Genomic DNA, 19,366 nt, shown 5'->3' on the forward strand with positions numbered 1-19,366 from the left:
AAAGGCAAAAAGACTGCACCAAGAAAGCTAATGGTGTGGGTTTTTTTCTACTTTTTTTTCTGTTACTCACACACAAGAAATAATATTATCCTGTTTATATTTGACAACACCATCTGTTTTTATTGCAGAGTCTTATCCATTCGAGGAAGACAACAACTTAGTCACTGAACAGAGGTAGAAATGAAGAGGGCCCAGTGTATCACCAACTTGCATCATGGCCAGTCATGGGCCACCAAGAGAAGGCCTACGAGGACTACATCTCGCATGCGCTCTGACACCAGGTGTACTCAACAACCATGATTAGACTATGGCTGGGTGCAAAGCACTGTTCCAGATGATGAAGGCAATGGAAAGGTTGAGATCTGAACCTCAAAAGATGTTTATGCTTTGGTGAAAGAAGGCACAAATATAAGAAAGATCATATAAATGGATTATACAGTTGCATGTTGAGGCAATAAATGCTAAAGGAACAATAGTCACTGCACAGAAGTTATGAGTTAGACCAAGAAAGATGCACAGGATTTGGATAGGAGCAGATGAAGGGATAAGGGGAAGAGGTTAATAACAGGGCACGTAATATTTTATGTGGAGGGATGGAATAAATAAAGAAGGTAGGAGAAAACCATGGTGAACACGGTGAATTTAAGGAGTTAGTGAAGAGACATATGGATGAAGTGGAATTTTTGAGACAAAAATGATGGGAATGGAAAATAGATTAGAATTAAGTGTTTAAGTTTCAAATGTCATGCTAAGTATTTTTCAAGAAATAATTCAGGCCCAGAAAATAACAGGTATCTAAGAAATTATTGCTTTAGAGGTAAAAGTATCACTTTTAGAATAGTGAAATATTTTTATGAGCAGAAAGGAATTTAGACTTGTGGTAGAAAGTCACTGATGGTATCTGAACAGGGGAATAATGGAAAAATACATTTAAAGACATATTAGATATTATAAAAATTAATTTAAAAGCATCAGGAAGAATTCACTGGAGAGAGGTTGAGATTGAGAGCAATTTTATATTAGGGTATATGTCTGAGTACCTTGAGAAATAAAACATAAATGGACTTCAAAATTAAAATTCCAAGTAGAAAAATAGTTAAGTTTCAAAAAATTAAACTTTCAAATTAGCCAAATGACTCAACTGGACAAAGCAATTAGATTTTGAGGAAGCAGACTTTTCCTGAATGTCTTAACTGATTTTGCAAAGGAGAAATAAATTTGATTAACGATTTTTTTGACTAGAAGTTACTTGAATACTTTGGTAGAGTTAAATGCTTTACAGTAAAAACACCACTTTTAGAATTAATACCAATATTTTTTGTAATGCAATAACACATAAGAATAGTCATTTAAAACTGCAGTCCCCAACTCCTGTGCCATGGCCCAGTACTGGTCCATGGCCTGTTAGGAACTAGACCGGGCATCACCGCCTAAGCTTCCCTCTACCCTGTTCTCCCCATTTTCCCTATCTGGGGAAAAACTGTCTTCCATGACATGAAACTTAGGAATCAGGGGGCTGTACAGCAGGTGGTGAATGGTGGGTTAGTGAACAAAGCTTCATCTGTATTTACAGCTGCTCCTCATCACTCACATCACCACCTGAGCTCTGCCTCCCCCGTCCCAGTCCCCCCAACCCCAGACTGTCCATGGAAAAATTGTCTTCTATGAAACCGGTCCCTGGTTCCAAAAAGTTTGGGGACCGCTGATTTAAAACATACACACAAAAGGGTGCCAGATGTGTTACTGGCCATGTTAAACACACCATAAAGCAAACCATCAACTTAAGAATATACTGGTCCCTTAATCATTGGAAAGATCATTAGGCATTATGACATTCACCACGTAATCAAACCTCTATTTAAAATCAAATTACAATTACTCTAATTATGGACCAACATTTCATTTGTTACACAACTGGTACCTAATCAAACAGTTCTGTAGAAGAGATGATTTCACCACAAGGTAACTTAATTAATTTTAGTGCCAAGGAAGTTTTTTTAAAGAGTTTTTTTTTTTTAAGCAATTGATTTATAAATTTAGGTGTCAGAAATTTTATTTCTATAAAAATTACTATATGAACTAATTCTAAATCAAACCAAACTACTTGCATGCATTATGAAACAATATTCTTCTCTCATAAACACTTTATTTAAATATTTCCCAGCAACAGGCTTATGTAGACAAACCAGGAAGTGAAACCAAATATGATCATATTGTGAAAGCCGAGTAAGTTGAAAGAATACATTTGGAATTAGATGAAGCACTATTAAAATTGCATTTAAAAATCCATTCCCTTGGAGACATCAATTTAATTAAAGCAGTAATAAGAGGAATTTCAAAAGCGTAAGTCTTTATTTTGTTGTTTGGCAATTTCCCACTCTTCTACGCAAATGTCTCTTCCTGTAGCCAGGCTGGCTCATCTGAAATGGGAGCATTCACCCAACCTGCCTGGGGGATGGATAGAGCGGGGTTAAGGTATCATTTTCCTGCTAGTACATCTACTCTTAATGTAACCTTTAATGACTTGCTTTGGAGAAAATGTATCTTTTGCTTCTTAGGTAACAAGCAAACCCTATTTCTCTTAATTGTTTTGCTGTGGTTACTGTCATTCCCTTTATTCTTCTGTAAAGTATAAACTCCCTAAAAACAGAAACTGTATTTTATTGTTTGATTAGTTTGCTTTTTAACTAAGACTCAGTGATCCAGGCATAGTAAGAGTTATAATAAGGACCTAACAATTGTTCTTATTGTCCAAGGATAGTGTAACAAACAAAACTTGCTACTGTTTATGTTTTCCTTCCAAGATGGATACTAAGTAGAATCATCAATTCCTGGACTTCACTACTGTCTTGCTTATTTCTAGGAGGCTGGGTATGGGAGAGGGGACTAGGAGACATTCATGCAGAAATAAAATGAATTTTCATTTATTGGTTATTATACTTTATTCTTATTTTTATTTTAAGCAGGATTTAAGTTTAATATTCCATACAGTACAATATTTTTATGAATATTTCTTAGCAATCTAAATAAATAAGAAGGTAGTTCCTAATTATCCATGACTTTGGCAAGTGATCAGGTAGCTCCTATTAGACACTGTACAAACAAAACGCAAATGTGAATGTGCTAATCTGCGGACAAGGCTGACACACTGCTGCTATGTATGAGAACGGAACTTAAAAGGGGGAAAAACTATGCATAAGCAGTGACAGACAAATCCACTGGCATGTATATGTGTGTCTATAAACACATGTATAAAAATATGCAAATAATGTGGTTAGGGAATTCAATAAACACTTGAGAGCCTACGCTATGCCAAAACCAGTGTCACTCCTAAGAAAGCGAAACAGCTCTATTGCCATTGTGTTACGTGGTTGAAGAGTCTGCCTAGGGGTTTTACCCAGAGCATGTCTGTGGACTCATAAAAAAGTCAGTACTGAAGTCCGCCAGTCCCCTAGCCAGTCCCCTTTTCTCTGGGCAGCCTTTTTCCTTCCTGTTACTTGCTCACTCACTTTATCAAATACCATACTTTCACTATAGAGCCTGATGCTTTATGGTTGTATTCACTGGATTCTCTTGACAGGGAGAATTTATAGAGCATTTGCTATGGCATGGGCTGAATAGGACAAAAACCTGTATTTTGTCTTATATTTACCCTTAAAACATTCATAAAAGAAGATGGGAAATGTTATATACAAATTGAACAGGGAACAGGAAAATAGATAATCATAGATAATCATGGATAAACAGTATAGCTGAACAACTCTGAACATGTGTATAATGCTCTAAAGTTTATGGAGTATTTTTTTCATAAATAGTCATTTAAATCATACACTTGGTTTTAAGATAAGGATGACAACTCAGAAAAAAATAAGCCGCTGAAGACATATGGCTAGTGAGCAAGGGCTTGATCCTATAACTGACACCAAACACTATGTTGTCCCAACTACCCGAAGTTTCCTCTCATAAGGGTAACAATTATAGTTCAGGGAATGGAGAAAACAGCACAGATGAGGTGCCTCTGAGCCTTTAGGGTATGTAGGAGCTACAGCAAAGAAAACACTTCCAGCTAGGGAAGGGCAAGAGCAGAGAGGTCTTGGGTGAGGGAGAGCAATGAGGCAGCATGTACCAAGGAGGAGAGAATCTTCATGGCCAGAGGGAGACGACTTTGCAAATGAGGTGAGGGCACTGAGGGTTGAAAATTCCAGAATGAGGAGGATGGCTTGACTTGACTCACAAAAGAGAATCATTATAGATTCTAAAATAGAACACAAGAAATATTTCAGGAAAATTAACATGGTGAGGCATGGGAGATAAGCTGGGGCCAGGATCAGAGTGGAGACAGAATGAAGGCCAGGCAGGGACCCAGGTAGGATCCCACCGCAGTGGTTCAGTAATAAAGTAGTGAGGGTCCAGAACAGGGGAGTGTCAGTGAGAATGACCAGGAACGAAGGCAACAAATATTGGCAGGTGGGAGAGATGGGGAAAGAAAAGGAGAGTAAAGTTGGCTTGAAAAGCTCCATTATAAAGTGCTAATTAATATTCCAATTGGTATTTAATGGAATATCAATGAGCAATCTGATGAAATTTGCTCTTTCATTTCAAATCAAGGCTAATTATTAACATAATTTAGATATTATACCTTTATCAAAGGTTTGGCATAGCTAAGTTTCACTAAGCACTGCTTTCAAGAGTGAACCTGAAGCTGAAGGTGAGATGAAAAGGCCATTTGGTCCAAATCATAGAGAAACAATGGTACCACGCTCGGAAACCACCAAAAGTATTTGTGAAAGGGAGTGGCATGATCCAGTGTCAAATTTTAAATTCAGAAATTTAGAATTTGCCACTTTGGTAGCAGCATGGAGAACTCATTACAAAGTGGAAATGTACATAGGGAAAAAACCAGAAAGATCAATGGTCCAGAGGATAAACAAGAAAGGAGGCTTGAGCTCAGATGTGACTGAGTGTGAAGAGAAGAGGGGATAAAAGCAAACGCACCACCATCACTTCTAAGTGCTTTCAAGCAGGTGCTCTGCACAATAGCCTATGGGCATGGATTCCAGTGTGCCTTAGGGACTCATTAGAAGGACTTGGCGGCAGATTGGAGGTTAAGGAGAGCCAGGACTCATGGACAAATGACTGCCCAGCTTTGGCCACAGGCCCAGTGGTGGAGAAGGGTAATGAGTATAGTTATTAAAATGCTGAGTTTGCAGTACCTGTGGGCCATCCAGGTGATGAGGTCTAGTAGGCAGCTGGAAAGACAAACTTGAGCCCTGGGGAGAGGAGAAAATAGAAATGAGTTTCTTAGGCTGTTCACTTTTGCTGAAGACTCTGGCCATTGTTAGATTTAAAGACCAGTACTTGGTGATTTGGAAAAACATAAGTTATTTAAAATAAAGAACTAAATATAGCCTCAGTCCATCTTCCATATAAAGAAATCTATCTAATATACTCCTTTCAGAATATCTCCATTTAAAGTTGGAACAATTTAATTTTTTTTGCAAGACAACTGAGTTCACTAAGATATAAAGTCTGCATGTTAGAAAAACTGTGTATACATGCACACACATGTACACAACCACAAAACACCTCTTTAAATGACTTCTACTTGAGTGCCCAGTTGGAGGTGAACAGAATTGGAAGCAATAGGTTTTGTTTTTAAATAACTTCCAGCCTCCCTATTGCAGATGCTCATTGCCTTCCTGACCATGAACTGCCAACTTTTTAATAAAACATAGAAGTGCATATTTTTTCTTTTTATTTTAGTGTAAAAAAGATCCTGCCTTTCCTAAGGTACTTCAACTTTAATTTGTACTCTAAACTACCAGTTTTTAGAAACAGTGAATATATTTAGCTATCAATAGCATTAACAGAAACATGAAGGAATTCCAGATGTGTACGTTTTATATTTTTATAACTATCAATCTCCTTTCTTTGCCAGCTTTGATAGAATTGGAAAATGTATACTTGGGGAATTTAATTTTGAAGAATTATTCCAGTTTTGTTTTTCCCTACAGAATTTATCTCCATTTAATGTACTATATACTTACTTCTTTTGTCTATTGTCTGTCTCCACTCACTAGGTTTCTATCTAGAGGGTTCATTGAGGCATCCCACCACCTAGCCCAGAGAGTAGGGGCTCAGTAAATATTTGAGTGAATAATCTCAATCCTGTGATTATTTCCTTGGCAATCATATCTATGCTCCACCTTAATTTTGAACTATGACTTCTATTAAATATACATATATACCCCAAAGAAACTCTTTCAGGACCTACATTGTGGTGGTACCAGCAAGACATTGAGGATTACTTTACAAAAGAATTAAAATGAGAAAAACCACAGCCAAGTGTCAATCAAGGCTCCCAGGTTGTCTAGATGATTGCTTGGTCCACCTCTGTCTTAGGAGAAGTTATGATGATTCTTCTAGCCACACTATTCTGACTTCTGGTTTCCCTGCTCTCAATTCCTGTTTGCAGCATCTGTTTTAGCCCAGCCTTCCTTGTGGTATTTTGAATGCTGGTTACCTGAGTTTGACATCTGTTGTTTTCATAGCTTGAAACTGATTTTTTTTGTATGTAGCTAAACTTAGAGAATTGTCTAAGCCTGTATTTCTACACAGACCAGAGACTTGCATAATTTAAAATTACAAAACAGACATTATAGACTATTTTTCCCTCAAGGTTCCTATTGTCCTTCTCTGTTCCCATTATAAACCCTAATAATTTCCTCACCAGCCTGTTTGATGGGATCATCACAGTAACCACTTGCATTCATTACTCAACATAAATTTTTTTCTGGTCAACTAGATGTAGTTTGCATGGATTATTGCATAATCAAATCCAAGGAGAAACTATTAGAATACTCCAAATTCATACTAAGACAGAAATTAAAACTTCAAATTTTGGAAAAAAAAGAAGTATTCTAAGTAATTTATGCTACAACTTTTCCATTTGATGTTTAAATATATGTTAAAAAATATTGTGCTTTTGTACTCTTTGTGAAATGTAGTTAATATATAAGCTAGGCTATAACTTTTTTTAAGCCTTTGTATTGGAACTAGTTTAATTCATAGGCCAATACTTTCAAACACATCAATTGTATCAGCAAGGCAATATTTAGAAAGGCTCTTGTCATCTGCATAGAAGACAATTCACTTGACAGCACTCCTTTTTTTGGGCAATGACTCAAATCAGCTAGACTGAAAATAAATCTAAAGGGTACACAGCTGTCATATAGCCTCAAGTAGCTTTCCGAGCGATAACTCCATTTTTCTCTATTTGTTCTACTGGTTTTGCAAACAGGATTGCAATCCAACAAATGTATTTATCCCACACTGTGAAGAGAAAGCATTTCAGTGTCCTAGAGAGGGTGGTATTCAATTCCTTTGCCCTGGTGGGTATAATAAACTGTACGTAGTGATTTCTTGATTTCATTTAATGAGAAAAAGATATTTAAACTCAATGATGTGAATCATTTACAAAATAAGGGCTCTAAAATTTGAGAATAAGATTTTGTCAAAGGAACACTGGCATCAAAGTTTGAAGAACAGACAGGTGCCAGACTGGATTTCTATCTATGTCTATTGGGTATAGGCAACTTACTTATTTTCATTGTAACAGTCCTTAATTACTGTTTCAAGTTTTTATTATGGAAAATTTCAAACATACACAAAAGTTGAGAGAGTGGTACAATGAAGCCCATTTTCCCACCACTCTGATACAACAATCCTGATACCCACCCTCATTGGATTATTTGAAACAAATTCTAGATAACATACTTTGCCTTATTTTAGTATATGTCTCTAAAACAGAAAGTCTTTAAAATATATAAACACAATATCATAATCATACCCAGTGGCTTGCTGTTAGATATTTAACAACCAGTTCTCTGTGGAAAATAAAAAAGGGCTCTGATTTGTATTCTTTGCCATTTTCCATGGTATAATATTCCCACCATGGCTAATTTCAAACTACCAGCATGATGTCACTGAATAAAGTTGAGAAGAGATGTGTAGCACACCACTATACAGTACTTCCACTCTGCAGATACATTAGACATTAGACATAAATGACCTTAGGCGCACAGACAGGCCAGGCACGGTGGCTCACGCCTATAATCCTAGCACTCTGGGAGGCCAAGGTGGGAGGATCACTTGAGGTCAGGAGTTCGAGACCAGCTTGAGCAAGAGCGAGACCCTGTCTCTACTAAAAATAGAAAGAAATGATCTGGACAGCTAAAAATATACACAGGAAAAAATTAGCCGGGCATGGTGGTGCATGCCTGTAGTCCCAGCTACTCGGGAGGTTGAGGCAGGGGGATTGCTTGAGCCCAGAAGTTTGAGGTTGCTGTGAGCTAGGCTGATGCCATGGCACTCTAGCCTGGGCAACAGAGCAAGACTCTGTCTCCCAAAAAAAAAAAAAAAAAAAGCATAGATAATAGCAAATTATAGTAAAATAATTAGGAACTAAAAGTATTGAGTATTTCTTTTACCTTTAATACTTTAATTATAAGTTTATATGATTTAATTTTTAATAGCTGTGTTTAACAACTAGCTTGCAAAATTCCTAAAAATATAACAGTTTCACAAACCTGTATGTGTCATCTCTAGCATACCACTGAATCACATCCAAATAAATAATTCCTTATTAGTATGAGCTATCCAAATTTCCCTGATATGTCTCTTCTCTTTTTTGTTTAGCAGTAGAGAAATGTCTTAAGCAGTAAGGGAGAGAGCTTTGTTTCAGAAAGCTATACTGAGTGCTACTTTCTGTATATAACTCAGGCTGCTGTTTCCAGAAGGTTAAATAAAATGCCATAATGATTATATACCTTCATATCATCTAGCAATGATCATAATGTTTTTATTTTGCTTTTACTGCCCATTCTTGGGCCCCCAAGAGAAAAAGAGTTTGAAAAGGAGGACAGGGACTTCGAAGAAGGGAAAACACGTCCATGTCAGGTTGACAACCATAAGTTGATGGAACGTTTGGAGAGGAAGAAGATTGCTAAGAAGATATGAGATACTTTCCTGTGCCTCATGTACCCCCACCATTGAAACTCAGTTTGCATAAAGCCCTCTTTATAAATGTGCCTTCCAGAACTGGATGTGGCACATTAGATGTGGTCGTGCCTAAGCAGATGGTAAAGTAGGGTTATGGCCATCCTTGCTGAGGATGCTGCACTGAACTGCAACTCCACCTTGAGCTCACAGTCAAGTCCAATCAATGAACAGTGTCTACCAGTACTCACCCAGACTCTATGGTGTAATTCATGAACCTCCACCAAATTTGTACCCAGACTGCCTGTCCAACATTCCCATTATAACTTTGAATATACCCTCTATTCCAGATAAGTTAGCCTACCCACTGTTCAAAACACACATACCATGTTTATTCTTAAAAATTTTTATTATAAAAATTTCCTGATGCATATAAAAGTACAGTATTATAAGGATCCCCCATATACCCTTCATCCACCTCCAGCGATGATCAACTCGTATCACACCCATGCCCAGGTTTGTTTTGTAACAAATCCTGGATGTATCATTTTATGCACAATGATTTCAGTACTGCATAAGTTCCTTCCTACACATCTCTGCTCTAACAAACATTTCTCTTCCACCCCCTCCTTCATCTTTCCAAATCCTATCTCATCCTGCAAGGATTACCTCCTACGCTGTTTCCACCGAATTTGTCAGTGAGTCATACGTCTCCTTGGGACATCTGTCTTATTGCTGTCCTATCATTGTCACCTCTTAAATTGGACACTCACTATGTCATTGGTCTGGGAAGCAGGACACCTTTCTCACTATACATACAATGCTATAATTCATGCTTAGTAGGAAATAACTAAAAGATAACCATGTGTTTTCTTAAAGTTTATTAAAATTTGGTACAATAATTTTATATAGTATACTGACTAAATTCCTTAAGTGGGACATGTCTTGGGAAATAGCATAGGACAGTGTACGCACACACAGTATGACAGGATGGGGAGAACATGCAGCATAGAGAACATGCCCTTCCATTTACATGCTATTTGGGGAATATTGTGTGACTTCTCTGAGCCCACCTGTTAAATTGGAACTAATTGGAGCCATTCTCTCTCTCTCCCTTGCTAAACTCAGAATCAGATGTGAATATACGTGTAAAAATGTTTTTTTAATTGATAAAACACATTGTTGATGTATATCATTACCTGTAAATGCAGAAATGATTGGCCATTTCCAACAAGGAAACCTAATGCTTTGAATCCTGAATGTATGAGGAGAATAAATGTCAACTCCCAACAGGAAAACAGGGAATGTGAGAGATAGTATAGACATCAGATGGGATTAAGAATCAGCATACTGGCCGGGCGCAGTGGCTCACGCCTGTAATCCTAGCCCTCTGGGAGGCTGAGGCGGGTGGATCGTTCAAGGTTAGGAGTTCGAGACCAGCCTGAGCGAGACCCCGTCTCTACTAAAAATAGAAATAAATTATCTGGACAACTAAAAATATATATATAGAAAAAATTAGCCGGGCATGGTGGCGCATGCCTGTAGGCCCAGCTACTCGAGAGGCTGAGGCAGTAGGATCGCTTGAGCCCAGGAGTTTGAGGTTGCTGTGAGCTAGGCTGATGCCACAGCACTCATTCTAGCCCGGGCAACAGAGCGAGACTCTGTCTCAAAAAAAAAAAAAAAAAATCAGCATCCTAACCCTGGGAGGACTATAGGAGGATATTAGTGTCTCCCTCAGACCTTAAAAGCCACTATCTTATAATTTTAATAGACAAATTGAGAGACCCCCAAAAAGGTATTACAAAGAAGGCAATATATCTTTTCAGCTATGTAAGAAGAATTCATGTTACATCAAATCATTAAACGGCAAAATTCAACATCTGATTCCTTCTTCAAATAAAACTACAGAATTTTCTAATAAAATGGCTATAATTTTGAGTTTATGCTCTCTTAGGACATTCTCAGTCTTTGACTTCTCAACTTTGCATTTTGTTTTGCCAAAGAACAATTAGTATCAAACTGCAAGCATCTTCCATATTACACCAAACACTACTTAAATCACAATGGAATTGAGGTCTCTTCTTCCTCCAGTAGAAAAGAGGAGAAATAGATTTATCAAGAAAGCACTGTTTTACAAACCTCACTGCACACTTCATTACCGTCCTGTGAAAGATATGTAAATAGGCTTAGCCTCCCTAAAGCACTATTATTGTAAATTTTCTTACAATAAAAATTACAGGGGTTGGAGAAAAGGCTTAAATTTTATAAACCTCTGAATAATACAGGCCAACATAGGAAAAAGGATTTTTCAACTTTGGACCTTAATATGACTTAGCAATAGTCCATACAAACAACAGCTGCTGAGCCTGGTAAATCCAAATGAGATTAGGTCAAAATCACAGAAAGACACAGAGAACATTTCAAAATTCCCAGCACACTGACAATGAAGCACCAAAATGGAATCTCATTAAGGAAGGAAACATTTTGTTTAGAAATCACTTTTTTTATAAGGCTTTGTCATGTTTAATATCTCTGATGTTGCTAGAGAGGAAAAGCACAGTAAGAATCAAAAGTGTAACTACTGAACAATAGTTTCCTTCCTTCTATTCCCCTTACCTTCTCATGAAACCTCATTGTACACATCACATAACTACGTATTCTTACATCTTGTTTTCCGTATATAGACGTTTAAAAATCGTGTTTTGAGTTTAAAAAATGAGATCATATGAGAATAAATTTTCTCTTGTATAAATTGCTTTATAATAAGGAAACTATCAGAGTTGATTTTGTTAACTTCATGCACAACAGAAAAAGAAAGAAGGTCTAAAACTTCTAATAAATAAAAATGAGGATTTATACCTTTTAGACTTATGTTACTTTAGAGTAGTGTGAGTATTGTTACCCATGATCAATCAGTATAAAAGATTTTTCAAGGTCAGAGTCCACATATCTCAAAATATGCATAAAAATGTGAAGGATCATAGTTTTATTTGTCTATTTACTGAATAAAGTTGAATTTCAGAGAAGGTGAAGATGGAACAAGTTTTAGGCTATGACAAAAATTTAGAGGTTTTTGTAATCTGGTCATGGGACAGCTAAATTACTTCTGATTTGTCTGTAGTGTTTAACAACTATCCAAGCCTAATTTTTCAGCATTAAGTAATTCGCCTCTAAAAATAACCAGGAAAAAACAAATTTAAGCCTAGTTAACTGAACTGACAAAGTACAAAAGACCAATCAGGTGGACCTTGCTTTAATAGTTCCTCCACGATAGATAAAACAAGTCCAGTGTGAGGCCAAATTGGCTCTAATAAGTAGCTAATGTGAGGCTGAAGTAGTTGAATATGCTCATATAATAATCATGGATGCCAACACTCATCACGGGATAACTATATGTTAAATATTCTTCTATTTGCTTTACATCAATTGTTTTATTTAAAGCTCCCAACAACCCCATGAGGTTTTCTCCACTCTACAGGTTAGGCATTGAGACAGAATTATCTGACTTATTTAAACCTGCACAACAAGTAAACTCCTAATAGTAAAACTAGCATCGATGTGAATAATCTTCAAAGAGATCTTTGAGGGAAATTAAAGATTAAACAAATGGTTACTCAATGATTTTACTACAATCATAAGTGCTCCAGATGGGGGAGGGCAGATAGAGGGACCACCCCGAAAACACTGAGGTTCAGTGGAACTGCAGGGAGGGCAGAGACTGAGCCACTGTGAGGACTGTACCAGAGTTCAAAAGCTTGCCTACCAGACAACCTAGATACTAGCCCTCCTCTCTAGACCCTCGCCTAAAGGTGGGTACAAGTTCAAGAAAAAAAACAAAAAAACAGAAAATCGGGAAAGCAAGATATGTTTAAGGCCAGGAGAACTTTATTTAGTTCCGTATTACTGGTAGGTACATGACAGTAGCCTTGGGCTTATGTCCAAGTATCAAATGCTCCCAGAATTTTACAACTTTTCAGGTAAAATCCATATATCACGTTAAAAATGTTTAATCCACAAATATAAATGAGATAACTGTCAATATCAAGAGAGCAGTTGCTCTCTTTTATTATCAGGAAAATTTGACTCTTGGTATAGCCAATCCTCTCTGTTCAAAAGTGTCTGAAGTTGGCTACATTAGCCTCATGGTGTAGTAGAAGTCAGCAAAAAGACCCAAGAGACTGAACTCTTACCCTATCATCTGCCTTAACTTTAGCCAAGTTATGCAGTGTCTCAGAATGCCACCTTAATTGATAAATATAGAAATAATTCTACCTGGTTTACTTTCTACCTTTACAGTGATGATAACATCAAAAGTGATGGGAAACTACCTCCACCCAGGAGGCATCAGTCCATGAAAGAGTAAACTCCTCATAAATATGAATACAACGTCTGTTCTCCCCAGGCCATGAAACCTACCCCTATGTGCCCACAGTTTTAGACAATGAGCTATCCTGCATGGAGAGATTACCTGGTTTCAGCAGACCTCTCCTGTACAAAAGAAGTCATTATTATTCCCATAGAACAAACACTACTCCCAAATCTTTTCTCACTTCTAGTCAAAGAACATCCATGTTTAGAAGCTATGATTTTTAAAGTTTTGCTAATGTATACTCATTGGTAACCTGAAATTTGAGGATTTCAGAGCTTCAGAATTACTTGGTTGAAAACTTAATCCATTCCTTCTCTGAAAAAATGATTCAAAAACTAGAAGTTACAGGAGAACTAGTAAAACTTCAGTAAGTATAGTTTGACTCAAGCAATTACCATAGGATCCTTGTGATAAGATAAAATGGAATACTTAATCCTATGACTTTTTTCTCTAGTTTCTTTCATATTAGTCTCCTTGACTCCATCATCCCACTGCCCTACATAGTCTCCTCACATGATCCCTCTCATCTCCAAAACATGCTCCAAACAGCTACCAGCATTATTTCCCAAAACAAATCTGGTATCACTTCCGCTTCAAAACCTTTCTTGATGTTCCTGGGCTCTTCCTAGTGACGCTGTACACTGTTTACAGTGTTAAAAAGGCATCTTCAAGCCCACCCCAGGCAGAGGCTGAGCCAGAGTCAGCAGTGGGCATTCCAACTCCCACTTCAGTGCTCTTGTTCTCACATTCATGTACAAAGGAAAAAAGCTGACTTGAGTAGGGAGGTGTACACTGTGTAAATTTTTTAAAACTCAAAGTGTGGGGCTGATTTAAAACAAATTTTCAAATCAATATTAGAGCCATTACAGCAGATAACAAAATTGGCGAAGTGCAGACTCATCAAACAAAAAGAAAGGAGCCACATAGGCAAAGAAACAAGAATTTAGAGCTAGAAGGAACTTCGGGCCCTTATATCACAATGCAACAGGCATACGGATTATTCAGCTTTCATAGCTTTAAACATTTGATTCATGTATCATAACTTTATATTTTGAAACACTGTGTTAATTTATTTTAAAACTGTACATGCCCTGTAAACATATAAGCGACACAAAATTTAAAATAACTTAAAAATAATTGCCCATAAAATGGAATTCAGTAACTGGAATATTTTATTTAATCTTTGGGCAATTTATTAGGGACATCTAGGAATATGATACATGAAGATGTAATATATGAAAGAATGAAAATGCATGTGGAAGGTTAAAAACTAACTGTGGATAACTTCTGGATCTATGGAAAACACGAATTTTCACTATATCTAGAGCACATTTAATTGTAATTCTAAAATAAGCACAAAATAAACATGTATTAGTTGTTTAACCACTTACTTAAAAAAAGTTCAGTGGCCAGGAGCAAATACTATAAGCTATTAGTAATCAGGATTTATTTTTGTTTAATTAAAAAATACCTAATATAGGCTAAATACCTTGAAGTGGGGGAAACCTAAGTTGGTAAACTTTTTATTGAAAGATTAAGTTGAATGATGCATACTGAAGCAATAGGTTTAATGACCGCTGAATATTAAAATTGGCCCAAGATTCCCTCCCATGTAATATACTTCAGCGTAAGTATTTTTCCTCTGCAGTGGGTTAACTTTCTGTGGCACTAATTTCCGTCCCATTAATATGTCCTCTCCATAGGCTCCCTTTGGTCCTACTTCACCTTCACAGCTCCTGGATAGAGAAAGGGCTGGTGAGATATAAGGCGATGGGAACCATAGGGTACAAATTCAGCCTGTAGCCCCAGTATCCACTCCCCATCGGGCTGGTCCATTTCTGCCACCAATTAAGTACTCTCCATGCCTGGAAAACCCAGATCCCTTTTTAGCATTGTAAACTATGTAGGAGATGCTTATTATATCTGCTTTCTTCTGTATTTCTATGGTCCTATCACGATAGTAACAATGCACACAGATAAAAAAAAGTAGGCTAGAAACACCCAAAAATGGCAGGTAGAGAGACGAATACAAGGGAAAGGGCCTTTCGCTGATTAAAGGAGAAAAGGCTAGAATTTCTTCTTACAGAGTTGTCAGTGCATTAGGGGGCAATAATAACTGAAAAGGTTTCTTTAAGAGAGCAACAACAGAAGCCTGCCTATAAATTCAATAAATATCAATGCTTGTAGGAGGTAGACTTGCCAGGCTTCTGAGATTTTAAAGCTAGATGTATTAAAAAATCTTGAAGATGCAAATTGAAACCTTTAAACAGCACCCAATTTTGGAAATGGCACTCATTCCATAGTGTGAATGATTACTACTTAAAATTTTTGGTTATTTTGTAGTACTAAAAGTTGAGACATCTGCTAAGGAAGTGTGGCTGCGAAGATAAGTTACTACTATGAATATTTTCCTGAAAGTGACAAATTTATCTTCCAAGTTTCTGCATAAAATGTCCCCAGAGGAAATCACTGGGGTGGGATCGGGGATGACTGTTGTTTCACCTGAAGGGAGTTGCTGCCCTTGGTGAAAGAGGGACCAGACCTTTCCCACCTCCAGCCTTTCTGCTGTCTGTTTGCTCAGAGACCTTCAAACGCACCATCAGTTCCTAACCATACTTTAAAACCATGACATGACAAAGTTTCATCTGTAAGGAAAATCTTTCCACTTCAAGATCTCCATTTCTTTCTTTTGCTTTTTCTCTCCTGCCACCAGACTTGCTATAATTTCCTAGAACATTTGGAATACTTGGAACATTATTTATATTGTGTTTCTGGTCAGGAAATAGGAAAAGAAACCATACTAGCCACATAAACTACTTAGGGAGGTTTTACTCTATGTAAATAAAAATGGTGCATGTCGTAACAACAAAATGCCATAAACTGGGTGGATTATAAATAACAAATATTTATTTCTCACAATTCTAGAGGCTGGGAAGTTCACGATCAAGCATTGGGCAGAGTTGGTATGTAGTGAGGACCAGGTCCTCATAGATGGTGCCTTATCACTGTCTTTACATCGTGGAAGAAGAAAATAAGCTCCTTCCAGCCTGTTTTATGACACCAGTCCCATTCATGAGGGCTGTGTCCTCCCAATCCAATCACCTTCCAAAAAGCCCTACCTCTTACACCATCACCTTGAGGGTTAGGTTTCAACACACGAATCTACCTTGAGAGGACACCAACACTCAGACCATAGCAGTGCATATACAAAACAACCAGGAGATACTTTATGAACTAAAATTGTTTTTATATCTTTATCTTTATACATTATATGTTAACTATATCATATTTATATTTTATTTAGCCACTAACTAGATGTGACACTGAATAATTTTTAATTTGCCTTTCTCAATCTTAATGTCATAGCAACAAAAAGAAACGACTGAAATAGAACAGAGGTATGAACTGGGAGAAGGGATTCTAAAGATGATTTCAAAGCATGCTAAAATTTTATACATATGAGTATCTGTATATTCTGCGAAAGACCCTCAAGGATATCCATCAGATAAAACAGTTAGAAATCAATAAATAGTCTCTAATGTCTCTTCCACACAAATGTAGAATACCATGACTTGAATCAACCTACCCATATACATTCAAGGCTTGAATTCAGACTCGATGAGGCAGTTTGTGAAGTCATATTCAGAATTTCACAAACTGCCCACTTTAGCAATGCTGTCCATGACTGTCCTAATTCCCACCACTAAAAAAAATCTGTTGAACACTTTATTTATTTATTTACAGCATATTACAGGGGTACAAATGTTTAGGTTACACATATTGCCTTTGCCTCACCCAAGTCAGAGTTTCAAGCATGTCCATACCTGAGATGGTGCACACACCCATTAATTTCAATATACCCATGCCCTCCTCCCTGCTCCCACCTGCCAGAAACCCAATGAATGTTACTACTATATGTGCACATAACTGTCGATCAGTTAATACCAATTTAATGGTGAGTACATGTGGTGCTAGTTTTTCCATTCTCGTGATAATTCACTTAGTAGAATGGGCTCCACCTCTACCTAGGATAATACAAGAGGTGCTAGAGCACCGTTATTTTTTGTGGCTGAGTAGAACTCCATGGTATACATATACCACATTTTATTAATCCACTCATGTATTTATTGATGGGCACTTGGGTTGTTTCCACATCTACGCAATTGTGAATTGTGCTGCCATAAACATTCTAATGCAGATGTCTTTTTTATAGGATGTCTTTTGTTCCTTTGGTAGATGACCAGTAATGGGATTGCTGGATCAAATGGCAGTTCTACTTGTAGCTCTTTGAGGTATCTCCATATTACTTTCCACAGAAGTTGCACTAGTTTGCAGTCCCACTAGCAGTGTATGAGTGCTCCTATCTCTCCACATCCACGCCAACATTTATTGTTTTGGGACTTTTTGATAAAGGCCATTCTCACTGGAGATAAGTGATATCTCATTGTGGTTTTGATTTGCATTTCCCTGAGGATTAGAGGATTAGAGATGTTGAGCATTTTTTCATACGTTTGTTGGGCATTAGACTATTTTCTTTTGGAAAGTTTCTGTTCATGTCCTTTCCCATTTTTGAGAAAGTTGTTTGCTTTCTTCTTGCTTATTTTCCTGAGTTCTATCTAGATTCCGGTTATCAGACCTTTATCAGATGTGCAGCATGCGAATATTTTTTCCCATTCTGTAGGTTGTCTGTTTGCTCTTGTTATAGTTTCCTTGGCTATGCAGAAGGTTTTTAATTTGACCAGATCCCACTTATTTATTTTTCTTATTGCTGTGATTGCCTTTGGGGTCTTCTTCATAAATTCTTTGCCTAGGCCAATGTCTATAAGAGTTTCTCTAACATTTTCTTTTAGAAATATCATGCTTTCACATCTGTTATCCACTGTGAGTTGATTTTTCTGAGAGGTGAAAGGTGCGGATCCTGTTTCAGTCTTCTACGTGTGGCTATCCAATTTTCCCAGCACCATTTAATAAATAAGAATTCTTTTCCCCAGTGTATGTTTTTGTCTGCTTTGTCAAAGATTAGATGGCTATATGATGATGGTTTTATATCCATGATCTCAGTTCCATTCCATTAGTCTCCATCTCTGTTCTTGTATCAGTACCATGCTATTTTAGTTTCTATAGCCTTGTAGTATAGCTTGAAGTCTGGTAAATTGATGCCTCCCAATTTGTTCTTCTTGCTTAAGAATGCTTTTCCTATACAGGGTCTTCTCTCATTCCATATGAAGCATAGAATTATTTTTTCTAGATATATGAGAAATGATGTTAGTATTTTAATAGGGAGTGCATTGAAGCTGTAGATCACTTTGGGCAGTATAGACATTTTAACAATCTTGATTCTGCTGACCCATAAGCATGGTATGATTTTCCAAGTGTTTATGTCCTCTGATATTTCCTTCCTCACTGTTTTGTAGTTCTCCCTGCACAAGTCTTTTACTCCTTAGTAAAATAATTCCTAGGTATTGAGTCATTGATTTGGTTCTCAGTTTGACTGTTGTTGGCATATGGAAATGCTACTAATTTCTGTACATTGATTTTTTTTTTTTTTTTTTGAGGCAGAGTCTCGCTTTGTTGCCTGGGCTAGAGTGAGTGCCGTGGCATCAGCCTTGCTCACAGCAACCTCAAACTCCTGGGCTTAAGCAATCCTACTGCCTCAGCCTCCCAAGTAGCTGGGACTACAGGCATGTGCCACCATGCCCGGCTAATTTTTTTTCTATAGATATTTTAGTTGGCCACATAATTTCTTTCCATTTTTAGTAGAGACAGGGTCTCGCTCTTGCTGGTCTCGAACTCCTGACCTCAAGCGATCCACCCGCCTCGGCCTCCCAGAGTGCTAGGATTACAGACAGGAGCCACCGCGCCCGGCCTGTACATTGATTTTTGTAACCTGAGCTTTGCTGAATTCATTTATCAATTCCAGTAGTCTCATGGCATAATCTATGGTGTTTTCTAGAGATAAGATCATATTATCAGCAAAGAGTGATAGTTTGACCTCTTCTG

At 37.3% G+C, this 19,366-nt stretch overlaps 1 protein-coding gene and 1 long non-coding RNA gene across 3 annotated transcripts in view; one reads left to right on the forward strand and one right to left on the reverse strand.

Annotated features, from left to right (window-relative positions):
- The window catches only part of LRRC8B (leucine rich repeat containing 8 VRAC subunit B), a 42,083-nt gene extending 36,826 nt beyond the window's left edge, over positions 1-5,257 (reverse strand). For both annotated transcript variants that reach the window (XM_045547574.1, XM_045547571.1), the window contains exon 1: positions 5,214-5,257. The gene's annotated coding sequence lies outside the window, so the exon portion shown is untranslated. The remainder of the gene's footprint in view (positions 1-5,213) is intronic.
- The window catches only part of LOC123635424, a 37,017-nt gene continuing 17,903 nt past the window's right edge, over positions 253-19,366 (forward strand). The window contains exon 1 of the long non-coding RNA XR_006734124.1: positions 253-281. This is a non-coding gene — a long non-coding RNA (uncharacterized LOC123635424). The remainder of the gene's footprint in view (positions 282-19,366) is intronic.

The sequence above is a fragment of the Lemur catta genome, chromosome 3, assembly GCF_020740605.2.
Source record: "Lemur catta isolate mLemCat1 chromosome 3, mLemCat1.pri, whole genome shotgun sequence".
Lineage (NCBI taxonomy): Eukaryota > Metazoa > Chordata > Mammalia > Primates > Lemuridae > Lemur > Lemur catta.